Genomic DNA, 17,464 nt, shown 5'->3' with positions numbered 1-17,464 from the left:
CCTTCGATTGCTGTTTTTTGTCCCCCATCACAAAAATCGAACGCACGCCCATCACCCCCATTCAAGCTCCAGACGACCAGGAGCTCCACAGTGAGAGTCGGGATATCAGACCTCACCAACGTCGTTTGATTTCTTCTTTTTTCTGTCTGGCGCACACAAAGGGTGCCTCCTGCGAGACACCCATCCATCTCCTTTTAAAGGGAAGGAGGCTTCCATAAACGAGAGCAGGGGTGACAAAGCAAAGCCCACAACCTCCGCTTAATCCAACGAGCAAAAGGCATTACCAACCACAAGGCCCTGCTCGCGCCCGCACCCGAGATTCTCGTGGGCAGAGCAGCAACGTGGAACGGGCACACACCCACATCCTGCAACTCGTCTCGGAAGGCACGCTGGCATCTCCACCACCCGGCGGCCACCAAGAGTACTGCAGCAGACAAAAAAAGAAAGGATTTCACACCCATGAAGCAGAGGTAAAAGAACAAGGTGCGTCTGCACCCCCCCCCTTCTTCACAGCGCGGACGTCCTCTCATGCCCTGAGCACTCGGGGAGCTGGGGCAGCACCGGATTTCAGGCAGGCACGGCGCTTGTTAGCAATAACTCTTCCCAGCCTTTTCTTAAGCACACCAGCACAAACGGTGCCGCGGGGGCTTTTCACCATCCTTAGTTGGTCACCCACTCTCTTCCTCCCTCCTTTACAACAACGATGACTATGTGCAGTGACTGATCAAGCAAGCACACAGGAAATTATTTCTCCCTGGGAGATGGCGCCAGCATGGAGCACAATGGGCACAGGCCCGCAATATAATAAAACCGTGCCAAAGCAAGGGCACAACACAATTACATTTGAAGTGAATGAGGAGGAAAGAAATGTTAAAGGAATACAATACATTGTCTTTGAAATACTTGAGAAATTATTTAAAGTAGGAATCGAACAGCTAAGTTGTATAAGGATTATCCCAGTAGGGGAGTATATGAAATAAATTTTAATAACGAAGTAAGCAACAAAAAAATGAAGCTGCTATGAAGGGAATAACCATGACCAATGCAACCGTGATGAAGGAAATCCCAATAACAATCCACATGTATAACCCATATATCCCTGATCAAGATGTTGAGCTTTTTTAGCGTAAGTACTGCAAAAAAATCCGAGGGGGGTGGCACCTGAAAAATTACTTGGGAGTGTGGAATGGGAAAAGGAGGTACCTATGCACACTTAAACAAGATGAAATAGGCATGGGGAACCTCTGACACCCACCAGCTACCTTTTCCATAGGGGCAAATAAAGGTTTTCTTAACTATCTCAACCAACCTACCTTCTGTAGATCCTGCCAAACATTTTGACACACCAAAGAAAATTGCAACAAAGAAGTATGTAAGAACGGCAATGAAACAGGGTACAAAACCTTTGAATACCGCAAACTAAAGAGATGCAATATGTGCGGGAGCGAAAAACACTTGTTCAATTCATGTAACACGAGGAAAAACTCCTACGCCCAGGTAACCAAAGACAAAGGAGAGAGCGCATCAACAAGCAAAAACAACTACCCTTTCAATCTAATAGATCAAACAGATGGGGCCAAACAAGACCAGGAAATAGACAGACTCTGACCATCTAAAAGCATTTGTGAAACTCAGTGAACAAATCATGAAAGAGACAGAACAAAACCAACAGGCAGACCCCACGAACAGTGAAAGCAATAACACAGAACAGCTACAAGGAAATTACTCCCAAAGACAAGAGACCAAAACGAACAACACAACCCAAGAACCACAGGGAAACAACATACCTTCAGCCTCCCAAATTGTGCTAGCAGTTCAACAGATGGAGTCAGTCATAGAAAAAATAGCACAAGAAAAAGGAGAAAACAGAGTGTAGTGTAGTTCTTATTTCCCTGATAGGCTCTGCACATTGGAATAATATACACTATAGTTTTGACATAGGACTGAGGTCAGTATGTCTCTATCGAATACATTAAACTTAATTACTTGTGTGTGTCAGCTAACTCAAAGGTCACTAGAAACTTCTTGAATATACAAGAAGGGATTAGTTTCTGACAACCACATAAACATGACAACTTTGTTTCCCTTAGAGTCGGAACAATCTCAGAACCGTGGAAACAATAGATAACAGTTTCAATCAGTCAATCGTGCATGCTTCGTTTCTACAGAGTTGCACAGAAATAGAGAGACAGGCGTTTCAATAAAAAAGGGTTTATTGAATAGTCTTATTTCTCATGCAAGAGATATGAACTGCTACAATCGTAAGACAGGATGCGAAGTACAATACGTACAGGGTTAGCAGTAAGATAAAATAATACTGCAATAGCATGGTTTGTAGCTATGACATATATTCATAAAATACATACATAAATAACACAGGCTAAAATGTGAATACTCATCTGATGCTTCTAAATAGTTCTACCCCAGTGTACCTACCCTATATGTAGTACGAGGTAAGAAGTAGGTGCTGTTTTCTAAATTATAGCTACCTATAGTCTTTGTTTTGCCAAGAGTTGCCAAAATTTTCTTTAGGTTCTAGTCTGCTCAATACCTTAGAATGTGTAAGGTTGGATTCTCTTTACGGGACTCGATATCTAACATCCGGCAAGGGGAGTCTAAAACACTGGAGCTGGATTCTCTGCGAGGAGGATGACAGCTTCTGGTCAGTGCATCAGGCGGGAACTCGATCTCGTTCCGAACTTGTCGTGGCGAACCGCAAGTAGGCAGTCAAACTGGGCCGTATCGGAACCTTGGTTTGCCAGGGCAAGTGCAGGTATATTTATACCTTGAAGGTGTTTAGGAACACCTGTATTGGCATCAGAACGTCATGAATGAACCCCTAAGGAATATATGTTCATGCATAATAAATGAGTTCTAGGAGAAATCAATATCCAAGCAAGGGAAATTCCTAAAGGCTTAAGAGTGGTTTTCCAAGAACTCGTTGTGACGTGGATTGACGGATGTAGGAGACCATGCCTGTATTTGGTTAGCATGGACAATGCCTAAATAAGGGATGGATTTTCTATGCCTAAATAAGGGCAATATGAATTGTACCAATATAAGGGCATAAATCGGGAAACCTATATACGGAATCCAAATCTACACACAACACCTACTAAAGTTTCGTATGAACGACATTACTAAATCCCAAACATACTAAACATATCTAAAAGTGAGTATCGCATGATTAGCTTAAACATGCTAAAACAGATCTAAAAACATATGTCCTAAAACTGCATTAAAAAACCATTGCTATGCATAAGGTGCTGTACATATTAAAAGCAATATTTCATTCTAAGCATATGTGTGCATTGGAAATGCTAAAAAGAAAGAACCAGAAATGTATACACATGATGAAATGGCTCGTTAATACAGAAGAAAAAGGGCCCAAACCATTTCATATCAGGTTAACACAAATCAATTGTTGATGGGAAAATGTGGCATAACGTCCCTGGAAGATTTTCAAAGAATTCTGTTCTCTATGAATAGTTCTACTATAAGCAGATTACTGTGCCAAAAAATGAAAAAAATACAAATTTGGAGAAAAAAAATGTATCATAAGAAAAAAAATCCAAAGTTAGTCCTTTGTCTGTAAAGAATGAAGGCCAAATTCAGAGTCTCATCGGAACACTGTGTGCCTGAATCAAAAGTCCGTGTGTGGGCCTGGAGAAAACATGACATTTTCTAATCCTGTAGACAAAAAGTCATCTACCGTTGTAGGTGAAAGTTGGAATGCCTTGTTTAGACGATTAACTGCACATAGATGTGAACTATCGCCTTCAGCATTGGTTGCATCAGCAATGTTCGAAACGGATGTTACCTGCATGCCTGTTGTTTACTCTCGCACCTCAGCAGTAGCAATTTGCGTCTGTGAGATCTCAATGAATGCCGTCATCAGCATTGGTAGCCACTGGGGACAACACAGAGCATGGGCCGTTACCGTGTCCAGCAGGGTATCGATATCCGTAGGCATGACTGATGGGAGTGTTAGACAGATATCTAGCACGCATTCTTCACCGCAAAGCAGGCAGCGTACAACAGGTAAGATGCAATCTTCCCAGATTGGTCTGAATGACAGAAACCATGTGGTGTTTAATTCTCGTAGACGAGGTAAACCAAAATTTGGACGATGCGCTCACGACACTTCATCTCCAATAGAGCTCTCTCTATGGTGCTGGGAGTGGTGCTAGTGATTTGGCTTGCCATATCGTAGCAGTAGGAGCAAAAATAGGATCTGTGCAGCAAGTGCTAAAAGGAGCGGCAGTCCACCAAACAGAGTGCACAAAGTTTGGAAATATGCAGAGGACTGCTTGAAAAGGTGCTAACAGTCCTGCACATACGTTCTTAAATATATGAATAATACAGCTCGTATCAGACATGTTTAAGATACGACCTAACATTTATGAGAAATGTACAGGGAAGTTTGTATACAAAAGGGTATTTAGCTCGGCAGAAGTCCTTGCGACTTGTAGATCATAGCTTTCTCTGGCCGTGGTCAGTGGCACTGTTTTCTGTAAAAGAATGGCTTTCATTCTGCTTAGAGTATTAATTCGTATAGAAGAGATGTTCAGTGAAGGCCATAAAGGCAACTCCCTGACTGTGTCTATTTGTGGAAATAAGACTTGCATACAGCAAGGGACCATGGATGTAACCGTAACTAGATATGGAATACCTGGCAACATGCCACAGCAGCTGTGATCATTCAACATAATGTAACTCCCATAAGAAAGTTGGCCAAAAATTGGATTAATCACTGCAACCGGTTACCCTTGCAGGTGACAGGATAAGTTTGTCGTGGAACCATCACAGTCCCCGTGTAAGTTAATACCCTGACAAAGGAGAGAACCGCTTGGTGCGTGTTCACAGTTTTAGCCGCTAAGAAACACTTCACGTTCCCCACTCCAACATCTATGTGTGTAAGGTAAATCCCAGGATGTCTTGATGTATCCTTTACCCAACCTTTCATATTTGCCTACTGGTATATGTTTTAGGCAATACTGAAAATGGAAAGTTGTAACAGGCAGAGTAATTTTACCATGTATGAGCCATTCAGTAGATGATTTTTGTGCCCCTGTGAATGGTAATTTTTCCAGTTTTTCAATACTCAGCACAGTGTAGTCTGCTCCCCTTTGTGCCAGTTTGATCTGTTTATCAGTGAGATTGAATTCTGAAAACAGTGACGTAGTGTTGATTAAACACCAAGGCACATAGCCTGCACACACGATTTGTAGCGTCCACCCCAATAGCATGATAGAACATAGCTGAGACTGACCATGTTGCAACATGACCAAGTCCTGTTCCATGATGTCTATGATAGAAGACACAATGCTGTCCAATTAATATATTCTGGATGACAGAGTCGTTAACCCATTGTCTACTACAGAGAGTTTTCTCTAAATTAATACGATCAATTTCTCGTATTCGTTCTACAGTCTCTGCTTGGGTAACATTCCATGCTTCATTATAAGCAGCGTAGATACCGGCATATATGAAACGTTTTTGACGCGGTTTTCTTGGTCCTAACATGAATTCCCTAAGGTCTGCGCCTTTTTGAAGTAAAGTTAAGTGTTTTTTTACATCCTTCAGTGTAGCTTTCTGAAGCCAATCAAGGCAGAGTTTCCCTACACTGTATGTTGTTACTACCCCTGGATGCGGTCTTTGAACATAGCGTGGGTCTGGCCTATTGATAGTGAAACCCTGTGTTTTGTTCAGGAATCGATCTTGACAGTTATTCGTGTCTGTGGGCCAGAGCAAACCATTTTTTCCATTCTGGATCTGATCTGTTGTGATGCAAAATATTATGTACGTCGACCTCCCCCCGTGTAGTGCTATTACTTGCAGGTATAGGTATGGTCGGTGTGTTCATGTCTTTGATCTTGGCTAATCCAAGGCAAGACGTTTGTTGGACAGTGTCATTCAAAAACATAATTTGCTCAGGGATGATACAGGCTCTAAACAAAGCTTCTACCCTCTGTACTTGCCAATCTTTTGTACCCCAGACAGATTTTGTCTCAATGTTGTCTTTCCAAAAGTCTGCAGAATAAATCTGTTTCGTATTGGTTAACATATTTTTCGTTCCTATCTTGTTTACATTTTTAAAGTAAAACGTTTCTTGATTAGACAAATTGTAGCCTGAAAAATATGGAAATTTCATTGCAAATGTTTTTGAACTACCCTTTGGAAGTGTAGGACAATGTTCCCATTGGTTATACATAAATACATTTGTAGGTGTTGCAGATTTATGCAAGAAATGATGACCATAGTGGTTATAACAATACATTTGTTCATAGTCTGATGAACCCTCTAAATATTCATGATTTGTGAATACTGTAGACATCTCTAGATCAGACATCATGTTATTAACAGTCTCGAAGTCCCAATCATCAGAAAAGGTACTAGAGGTAATAAAGTCACTTAATGAAATCTTACATAAATGTGGAATCTTCAAAAGCTCCGACGGGGAAAAAATGTCATTTTCCGTTTGGTCCCAAACTATACCATCATGTATAGGAACGGCTGTGATGTTCACTGCTGACAAGTCTCTTGCTTCACGATGGGATGATTTGTGCGGCTGGAGAAGTAAGTTCACTCTTTTACTTGCTGTGTCCATTTGAATATTTCTTCCACTTATCAGCATACCCCGAGTTATTACCATAGCTAACCATAGCAGAAAGAAAAATATTCCCAAAACAATCCATAGTTCAATCCATGGTGAAAACAGATAAGTCTTTTTCAGGAGATGAAAAAAGTCTGTTGCTTGTTCTTTGAAAGTTCATTGTGCTGGGGTCGTTTCAGGTTCACCAGGACCCTCAGAAAACGTATCAAAGTTCATGAAATAGCCAGAGGCAGTTCTATCAATGGTTGGAATTGCATCAGGATTTGTTGAATTCGCTGGAACCAGTTGATCAGTTGTTACTTCGTTGTAGACAGGTGTATCAGGACGAACTGTTATTTGGGTTTCAAGAGGGACAAGTTCCAAAGCTTTGTTGCTTAGTCCTTCATTTCTCACTGCAGAATCTTCAAACGTGATGAGTCTTTCAGTTTGAACCTCTTGGATTGTAGCTAGAGGAGTGCGTCTGCTACATTGCCGGAGTCCACTTGCCCTACTGCTTAGTATCGGCCACATAGTGTGGTTTGATCAGGTCGATGGACACAAATCTTTTCTCCTTTTTACCAGCAAGGGGCGGCAAAAGTACTGTTCTTGATCCGTGGATTGCTAGGACAGGTACTGGTTGTCTGTAAGAAGGCCCAAATTCCTTCTTGTCCGCGATCTTTTCTCTGACTAGATCACCAAGCTTTGGGTTCCAGACAGGCCTTGCGGGGACGGACGTTTTTCCCCCAGTGATGGTTGGCTTCAGGAGCATGTTGCTTTATTTCGTTCTTAGTTCATTTAAGTCCTGTAAAACAGCCAAACTATCTTTGATATCAAACTTTTTATTTTCCATCACTGTGCCTTGCATATCAAGGTCTGGTACCAACATTCTAGTTCCAAATAGAACTTTATATGGAGTGACACCCCCTAGACAACTTCTTGGCAAGTTGTTAAGTGCGCGCTGGACCCCATAAAGGTGTTTGACCCACCCATCACCCGAACCTAATACCCCAGCTGTTATAGACTGCTTTATGTCCCGGTCTTTTCTTTCCACAACAGAATTTCCCTCAGGATGGAATGGAGAATAATACCGCAATGCTACGTCCAAACTGGCCATGGCTTCTTTGTAAGTTCGAGAGCTAAACGCAGGACCCTGGTCAGAATGTAGTGTGCCAATTGCATATGTGCCGATAAAGACTCGCAAATGTTTTATAATAGTTCGAGCCGCAGCCGAACGCTGAGGCAACATCCATAGGAACCTAGAGCACGAATCCACTGCGACCATGATATATTTATAGTTACCATCCCTTTGTAAGGGACCGCAGTGGTCCAGGTAAACACATGGTAATGGTTTATCTGAAATTAACAGGGGCGCCTGCGCATGACGTTTCACAGTAGAGACTTTCATCTTCTGCCATATTTCACATTCCAAAACATAATTCCTGATCTGTTTCCTAATGCCTGGCCACCAGTGTAGGAGAGTAGGGTCTGCTTTCTATGTTCACCCCCACTTTTTGCTTTTGCTTTACTGGGTTTCGACTTAGATGTGGCTGCGGGCCTGCTAATCAGACCCACAGCCCTGCTGTTCTCTCTCTAAATTAATACTATGTACTTTAGGTGCATAACCCATTTGGATAGGATCACCTTATTGGCCCCTGTACAGTGTACCTTAGGTACCCAGGGCATAGGTGTACCCTAGGCCTACCAGGGGCTGCAGCATGTATTATGCCACCCCTGGCCTGGCCTTCCATTATGACACAACTGGCTGATCACTCAGCTGGGGCAAGGTCGTGTAATCACTCCTTGCTTAGGTGTAGTATTCCTATACCTATCTTACATATAGACAAATGTGTACCTATCAGCCACTCCTATGGCAGGCCTTAACAATCCTGGAGGCAGAGTGCTTGGTAACATGTAAGATGGTGCTCTAGCATGAGCTGAGCCTGTCTGCAGCTTTCGGAACCATGTCCTTATAGCTGTTCTATGATATAGCCTACCATATACTCTTAAAGTGCCTTATAATCTTAACGGTTATGGTAACTATGGTTTGGCTTTATCAAAACATGTCGTGTAAGGTGTCTAACACTTTGGAATAATACCCCCATCGCATTTCTGTGGATGTGATATTATCCCTCCCTTCTAGAGGGAGAAGACATGTTGAAACCTACTTACCCGGTTAAAGTTAACCAGATCCCCAGCATCACAAAATGGATGCTGCTGCCACGACACAAGTCTGACCTCCTGCTGCTGGGAGTGATCCCGGCACGGGAGGCTTGGACAATAGGTTTCCTGCCTTGGGAGGTGCGAGCACCACCCCAGACAGGCCTTAGTGTATTGGGGCAGGGAGGGATGAATGAAACGAGACACTGCCTGGGGCACAAAAGGTGTCCCATGCATAGTCCAGTTCAAACCGGTGCTGGGGCACACCAGCCCCAGTCCTGGCGCGAAACTGGACAAAGGGAAGGGGGTGTAACCACCCCCCTCCCAGGTCCCACCCATAAGGCATGACCTAGCAGGCAACCCAGCCCCCCAGATTAGTATAAGAGTGGTAGCGGGGCCTCGGGAGATTAGATTATCCTGAACCTGCAACTTGAACAGAAACTCTGGACCTTCGACATTCGATGAAAGAAGAAGACTGAAGAATCTCCCTTGTGGCCAAGGAGTGGCTACCCTGTGCAAACAGGCACCATCAAGAGACTTACCCTTTGCTTTGCTGAAGTTCTACGAGGGACCGACTGCAGAGCCCGACCAGAGCCTTGACTTCCAGACTTCTCCGACCCTGATCCACATCCACAGCCGAGCTGAGATCCGTGGAGGCGACGAGAGACGTGGGACCGGCTACCTGGGAAAAGAGGCGAGTATCTTCCAGCGCAGCTTCTGAGGTACCCTCGAAGTTGTGCACCAGGGATTGAGAAGCCCCAACCCCAAGCACCATCTGCACCGAAGATCAGCCCCCCACACTCCACGAGTCCTGCGTGGGGCCCTTCGGCATTTTCCTGCTTGCCGCGTCTGTCCGGTTGCTTGCCCGTTGGCTAGCGGCCTTTGTGACGACACACCTTCGAATCTTCACTGCTGGTTTGGCTCCTCCAGACTGGCTCCCGCTTCTCTGCAAAAGAGAAGCACCCCAGACCTTCCTGGTCTGCACCAGAAGCAAGTCCTCCATTCTTCGTGGGTTCCGCTTGCCAAGGCTTGGTGAGTCCTAGTTCGACTTCGACGCCGCCGACAGCAAGAGCCTTCGTGGGACAGCTCGCCTCCTGGTCCTGGTCGTACTCGACGTCTCCTGGTACCCGTGGCTGCTGTGACAAGCTTCACCTCTTCACCTGCAATCATCACGACATCGCCTGGTTCCTTCCTGGTTCCACGTGGTCACTGGCTAGTGACCTTGACTCTGTCCCTTCTGCTTGCAGGTACCCTTCCTTCTTGATCCCGGCCTTGGGATCCACCGGACACTCTGCACTGACTGCCTGTCAGCAACTTTCCTTCAGGCATCCATAGACGAAACCCGATGCAAGTTCACACCTATGCACCGCAGCCTGTGGGCTAGGTAACTTGGGTACTCCGGTGCTCACAAGGGTAGTGACTATCCTAGGGTCTAGTTTCCGAGTCTCGACTTTCTAGCTACTCCAGAAGTGTCCTAAAACTGCTTATTTCAGAACTGTACTATTTCTATCGATTATACGCATTACGTGTGAGTGTTTCCACTCTGCACCTGAATCCCGTGGGCCTCCCACTTCCTAACTGTTGGTAGTGTAGTGTAGCCCCAGCGATTCCCTAGGCCTAGGCCTATTCTATTTCCGTGACAGTGGTCCTTATACCACTTCTTTAGTAAATGGTTTGCGTGGCCCCTAGGGCCTAACTGTATTACTTACCTGTGTGACTTAATGTATGCTTGAATAAGACTGTGTTGTACTTACCTCTAATCTCATAAAGAGTGCTGAGGGTTTGACTAGAATAAATACACTTTATTTTATATATATATATATATACATATATATATATATATATATATCTGTTGTGGTGTCCTTTCATTTGGTATTCAAGGGATTATATATGGTATCACAGCTGGCTTCACATGCCATTCAGAGTTTAGCCTAAGACTGCTCTTGTCCATGCTACCACTAGGATAGCTGGTCTATAAGGTTGACTTTACAACCAATCACCATAAGGGTTGTTTGGACTGATATAAGGTGTACACTAGAACTAGTGACATCATACATCAGGCCAACTTCTCACAACCAGTATCTCTGTTTTAATAACGATACTGTGGCGGAAACACCTGCATGGGCAGAGGCGATCCCTTCATGTGCTGCTAGGATTAGTCCTAATCTATGTTCCATGTTTAGTATTACCCTATCCCCCACTCCAGGGATTCGAGCAAACGGAACGCTTCTCGCATCAATTATATATGAGTATTTGAGTGGAAATATTTTAGGTATTTTCGTTTTTGAACGACTGATTGCAGCTACGGAAACCGTTTGCACAGCCCCTTTCGCGGCTTCATCAGCCAATGAATTCCCTTCAACGTGAACGCCATCACGTTGATGACTCAGCGTGTGTATCACATGAGTGTTTTGTAGTCCGTTTCGCGACTGAAGTACTTGTTCCCAAAGCATTTTATGCTTGATTGTGCGACCTTTTGCATCTTTGAAACCATTTTGAAGCCAATTCTGTAAATATTCATTGTAAGATAGAACATAGTAAAAAGTATCGCACACTATGAGTGTGGGGAATTCGCGACCCGTGTTTTCAAGTGCCATCTTGTATGCTTGTAGTTCAGCTCACTTAGCTGTACAATCTCCTAGAGATTGCGTTTTTGTAACCATTGGTCTGAATTTGCCATCGCGCACACAACCTTTAACGATCGCGTCTGCTGCACTGTAAGCTTGTTTACTCCCCGTAAAGGGTTGTGCAGATCCATTAGTATAAATTATAAATTCGTACTGATCAATAGGGAGAATTTCAGTAGGCAGAGGACATTCGTGTTCATATTGCAGGAATGCTTGTGTTTTTAAATAAGGATCAAAAACATATTCAACATCAGTTGCAGCAAGATAATTAGCCCACTGTATCCATCTTGGAAGTAAAGCTTTTGCATTCGGAATACTCGCTTTTGTAACTGCCTCTAAGGCTGATACAGGAGTCATGACCATAATGCGTTTCCCCTGTGCTTGGGCTCTTTCTTTTGCTCCAGCGGTTTGAACTGCTGTCAGAATCTTTTCTGTAGAAGTGAATTTTATTTCTGCTTGTGTATACAAGTGTGATTTGTATGCAATTGGTACTTTTTCACCTTTGTTAAAAGTTAAGTAGGTGAATCCGCATTGACCCTGAATGATTCGGATCAATAAGTTGCGTACATTTACGTGTGTTTGCAAGTGTTTAGTTGCTAACATGTCTGTTTGAAGTGAACGCAGAATTTCTGTGTGTTCTTGTGTCCAAGTTGTGGCTTTGAAATCAGATTTGATTAATTCGTAGAGAGGTTTACCCCTCTCTGCGTAGTTTAGAATGTATGTTTTTCCAAAGTTCAGGAAACCTAGAATCGACTACGTTTTTCAGCGTTTTTGGAAGTTGGAACAGCGCACACTTTTCTAAAAAGTTGGCTGCCAGGCTTTTGCCTTCACTTGAAAGTTAATATCCTAGGAAAAGTACATTGAGATGGGCAATTCTGGATTTTTAAAAGTTGAATTTGTAACCCTCAGAGGCGAAGCGCAATATAATGGTGTTCAACCTGTTCAAGTGTCTGTCCAGGTCATCGTCTGTCAGATATATATCATCGACATATGACAATGCCTCGTCATCATAAATCTGTAGTAACTCCGTTACTCTTGCTGAGAATAACCCCGCGCTGTTTTTGAATCCCCGTGGGAGTCGACAAAATTGACACTGGGTGCCCATTATTGAGAAAGCGGTCAAATATCTACTGTCAGGTGCAATATTTTGACAAAAGAAACCGTTAGAAATATCTAATGTGGTTTTCTATGCACAATGTTATTCATTAATGCTATACTATGTGCATTTTGCACTGCAAATGTTTTACAACAAGAGTTTAGGTGTCTGTAAACCAAAACTAGACGATATGTATTGTCTGGTTTGGAGACAGGAAACAAAAGATTGTTCATTAATGAGGTGCATGTTTCAATCACCCCTTGGTATTCAAGTGGATCCAAGATCTCCCTGACCTGTTTTTTAGCTTCTTGCTCAACCGGGTACTGCCTTTGTGCAGTTGGTTGATTTTTTAACTGGATTTTGTGGTGAGGTGAGTCCTCATCCCATCCTACATGATTTTTGTATAATGCTGGTGCTTGGGCCACTGCCCATTTCCTGGCATAAGTTTATTTTATATGTACTGGAACATGGTTAGAGAAGGCTGGCATAATGATGACTTCGCCATGTTGGCACTCTCTGACAAATTCTGGTGGCCAGACTTGTTCTGCTAGAAGTATATCATAACCCTTTGGAAGTCGCTCCCAAAAGAGTGCGTTCACTTTTCTTGGTATGTCTCCCTCTATCCGGAGTGTTATTTCATATAACCTATGCAGAGAACTAACCCTGGTATCTGCAGTTTCAACTTGAATGCCCTCATTCAAGTCCACTGTCTCAAGACGCCCCTTCAGGTTATGGCGAGCTACTGTAACTTCTGCTGCTCAACATTGTCTGAGCCCATTCTCTGTTCTTGAGTTGTGTTCTCAGAATCCTCTGCATGTCTGATCTTCAGACCGGCTACCTTCTTTTTGGAGAATTGAGGTTTTGGTTTGTTTTTCTGAACGTGTTGATCGTCTTTGGACTTTACGCGTTCTTCTTTGTTCTCTGACCGTCCTCTTCTTTCGGTTGTCTGTGACGATATCGGAGAGGTACGAGAGGAACGTGTATCAGCATCTTGATACCGGTCAGGTTTTGTCAAATTATCCCTATTCCTGACGTTATACCTCCTTTCAGAGGGCTCCTTTTGAGGAGACCTACCTCGGGATTGAGAATCTTTTTCTTTTGAATGTTGTTTGTTATTTTCCCACTTCTTTTTAGAAGAGGTAAGAGTGTTTTTAGGAAAGACCTTATCAGGACTTTCAGACAGTTGTGGTTTAACTGGTTTCCCTCCCAAACTGTCTCTGCCTAATTCTTCATAGGATTTTTCAATTATTCTGGCTAGTTCTTGTGGTTGTTCTGTTACATCAAATTCCCTTAATTTCGGGTGGATTGCCACTGATGATGTTTCTCCTTTAATATTAGATAATATCATTGTTGAGACCTGGTTGAAATTTTTAAGTACCTTCATATCTAAATTCAGAGCAGGCTCTGCCCCGTATTCGTTTTGAATCTGTTTCAGGACATCAGGTATTACCGCCATAGACGGAACACCATGTGTTTTAGTGTAGATAGCATCAAAGACTGTGTCCCAAGTGGTGCAGTCTTCCAGATGTGGTGTGATCCCCATTGGTAAACAGATTGTTAGAATTCTGTGTTTCTCATAAGGGCTAGTATTAGGAAATAATGCTTTGATTTGAGTAATTTTTTTGAGCTATCCAGAATGGAATTTGTTCATGTTTTGTGGGCATTTTACCCATGACTTTGTGTAAAGTTTGTGGAGTGATTTTTAGCGCATTCCCCTGGTGAGAAGTTTGTCGTGGAATTGCTATTATTGGTTGAACTGTGAAAGTCCTCATGACATATTGAACAAATTGTCTATAAATTTTGATTAACTCCTTGAGTTGAGCAAGTAATTCTACGTCTGACATTTCTTCAATGTCAGGATGAGGTGTGTAGCCGGCTAAAATCGGGCCATGTTGCTCCTGGTCTACCTAGTGGACCGAGCCTGGTAATGTGATTGTAATGTTTTAGGGCACCTTTAAACCAGAGATCATGCTCCTGGTATGTGAGTGGAATTCCAATATCCTCCAAAGGAATATTTTCCTCGGGTAGTTTATCTTCTTTGTAGAAGTGAAATGTTTTAGTTACTGGATTCGATTCTGGGAATACTATCCATGAATAGAATACCTCTGTCTGGTGAGGTTCATGTGCCTCTATCACAAAAACTGCCCTACCACCTCTCGGTGTTAGACCATGTTTTATAAGTTTTAGAGTGATGCCTTTCCTTAAATTAGGATGGATGTTTATAACACACTCATCGGTTTCATCAAAACCTGTATAATCAAAAACTGCTGCAACTTCAACTGTGCGGGAGAAATAATCGGCGTTCGCGATCACGACGGCTCCCGGCCGTCGTGCGCACACGCCCACTGTAATGCACGACGGCCGGGAGCTGTCGTGCGCACACAAGGGGTTAACATAATCAAATTGTTCCTTACAGGTCCTCACCCTATCTTCCTAGTAGGGGATATTAACTGCATTCTAATAGAAAAAGACAGAATAGGGAAAGGAACTAATTACAATTTAGACATATCAGCAAAAACACTGCACACTCTCCTCAAAGACATAAACTTAAAAGACACATACAGAGACAAACACAAGCCAGGCTCACACTTTGATGGTGCCTTTGTCTGAGTGCCATGTACATATTGACTTCATCTTTTGAAACAAAAACATCAACACCACACAATACCACATCACCTCCGCATCCTTCTCTGACCACTCCTTGATAACCGCCACCTACCAGATACAAGCAAACAAGAAAAGAGGGAAAGGGTATTGGAAATTGAATGTTGCCCTCCTACAAGAGGAAGATGTTGTAAAGGAATTTGAGGCAAAGACCTAAGGGAAAACAAACCACATCACACATCCATGGCAGACTGGTGGGTGCAAACAAAAAAAACACATAGCCGCCCACTTCAAAACCATTGGGAAAAAAAGAAGCGCACAAAAGGCAGAACAATTTGACATCTTACAAGACAGGATAGCCCTTCTACACAAGTTAGATGGTCTAGGGATGAAAATACAACAAGAAATGACAAAAGCAAAAGAAGAAATGAACACATGGTTACAAGAAAAAGGGAAAGAAACTATCTTAAACGCTAGAGTTAAACACTACGAAGAGGGAGAAAAATGCACCTCCTTTTTCTTTAAGAAAAAACACAAGTACAGAAAGAAATTGAAGAGCTGATAGATGCCGACGGGAAAGTCAGGATGGGAGAGAAAAATGTAAAAAAGTGGCAATAATGTTTTATGAAAAACTGTATCAAAAAGGAAATGAAAGCCATGACTTCATGTCCCAACATGTTGACCTAATTGAAAATTCTTTGTCATCAAATGAAAGTGATTTTTTGAAGAAAGATCTCACAAGGGAAGAGTTCTTGCAAGCTCTACAGAAATGCAACAAGTTATCTAGCCCGGGGGTGGATGGGCTTCCATGGAAATTCTAGAAAGTTTGCTGGCCCATCATTGCCACCGATGTAATTGAAATGTTTAATGAATGTGTAAGGAACAACTCCATCCCAGACGGTTTTGTCATGGGATAATATCTCTGATCCACAAAAAAGGACCAGAAAAAGAAATTGGTAACTGGAGACCAATCTCCCTGTTAAATGTAGACTACAAACTTCTCACAAAGTTTCTAGCCAACAGGTTGAAGAAAGTATTACAAACCGTAATACACGAAGATCAAACCTGTGCAGTCCCAGGCAGACAAATCTGGGACAACCTTATAACACTGAGAGATACAATTTGGTTAGCTAAAGACAGGAAAGAAACAGTCGGCATCCTTGCAATAGACTTCAATAAAGCCTTTGACAAAGTAGCACACACTTTCCTCCTCAAGTACTAAAGAAGATGGGGTTCCCCCACGTCTTCATACAAACAGAAATGCTATATACAAATGCAACCAGCTGTGTAAATATAAATGGATCACCGTCTAACCCCTTTTGTATCCAGACAAGAGTACGTCAAGGCTGCCCTTTATCTACAGCCCTCTTCAGATGCGCCCTGGAACCTTTACTGATACAGATCAGAAAGGATAAAAATCATAAGAGGGACACTAATACCAGGGGCAAAAGGGCTTGAGGCCAAATGCATTGCTTACATGGACGAGCTCACATTAATCTGCAAAACACCACAAGCAGTGAGGAGAACTATCTTGCATGTACAAATTTTCAGCCAAGCATCCAGCCTAACCTTAAACGAGGAGAAAACAACTGTTCTCATCATGGTCCAATGGGACAACCTAACCAAGCTACCAGTCAAGACCACTACAGAGCCCACGAAGATATTAGGTATCCATTTCTCCCAAGACACCGAGGGGGAAAAAAACTGGCAAGAAGCTACAAAAAAAGTCACAAACAAACTAGACCTCTGGCGCACAAGTAAGTTAACCCTAGAAGGGAAACTTTTGTTCACAAAAGCAGTCATATTACCGATTTTTTTATACATAGCTGTGGTTTCCCCCCCCAACCAAAGCTATGCTACAAAAACTGAACAGCTTACTCTTCACCTTTCTATGGAACTCAACAGCAGAAAAACTCAAAAGTGAACTCATCTGCAAATCCCACGACAAAGGAGGGAAGAAAATGCCAAATGTCGAAGACTTCTTGCTCACTAAATACTTCATGCTATACTACAGAAGCCTGCACAACAAGAACACAAAAAGTGCCGTGTACATCAAATTCCACTCAGGATTTCTGTTCCACCGATTCAAACTCTATTCAGTAATAAACAAAGTTTTTGACCTCATCACACCCCCAATGTATATATGCCTAGAACCCTTCATGGTGAAAAACAGAGCACTACTACAAGACATTGGGGAGGAAACTACGGCGAGACAACTGAGCACAGACCTTGAAAATCAAGCAACAATGAACACTATCACCAACTGGACAGAAAAAAAAGACAGCTGAAAAGTGGAAACAAGTAAGCTGGAAACACCTGACCAACGAGCAAAAAGACTTAGCCTGGATGGTTGTCCATGAATGCCTCCCCACCAGACAATTCCAA

This window comes from Triturus cristatus, chromosome 6 (genome assembly GCF_964204655.1).
Source record: "Triturus cristatus chromosome 6, aTriCri1.1, whole genome shotgun sequence".
NCBI classification, from domain to species: domain Eukaryota; kingdom Metazoa; phylum Chordata; class Amphibia; order Caudata; family Salamandridae; genus Triturus; species Triturus cristatus.
This window is presented reverse-complemented; position numbering follows the sequence as displayed.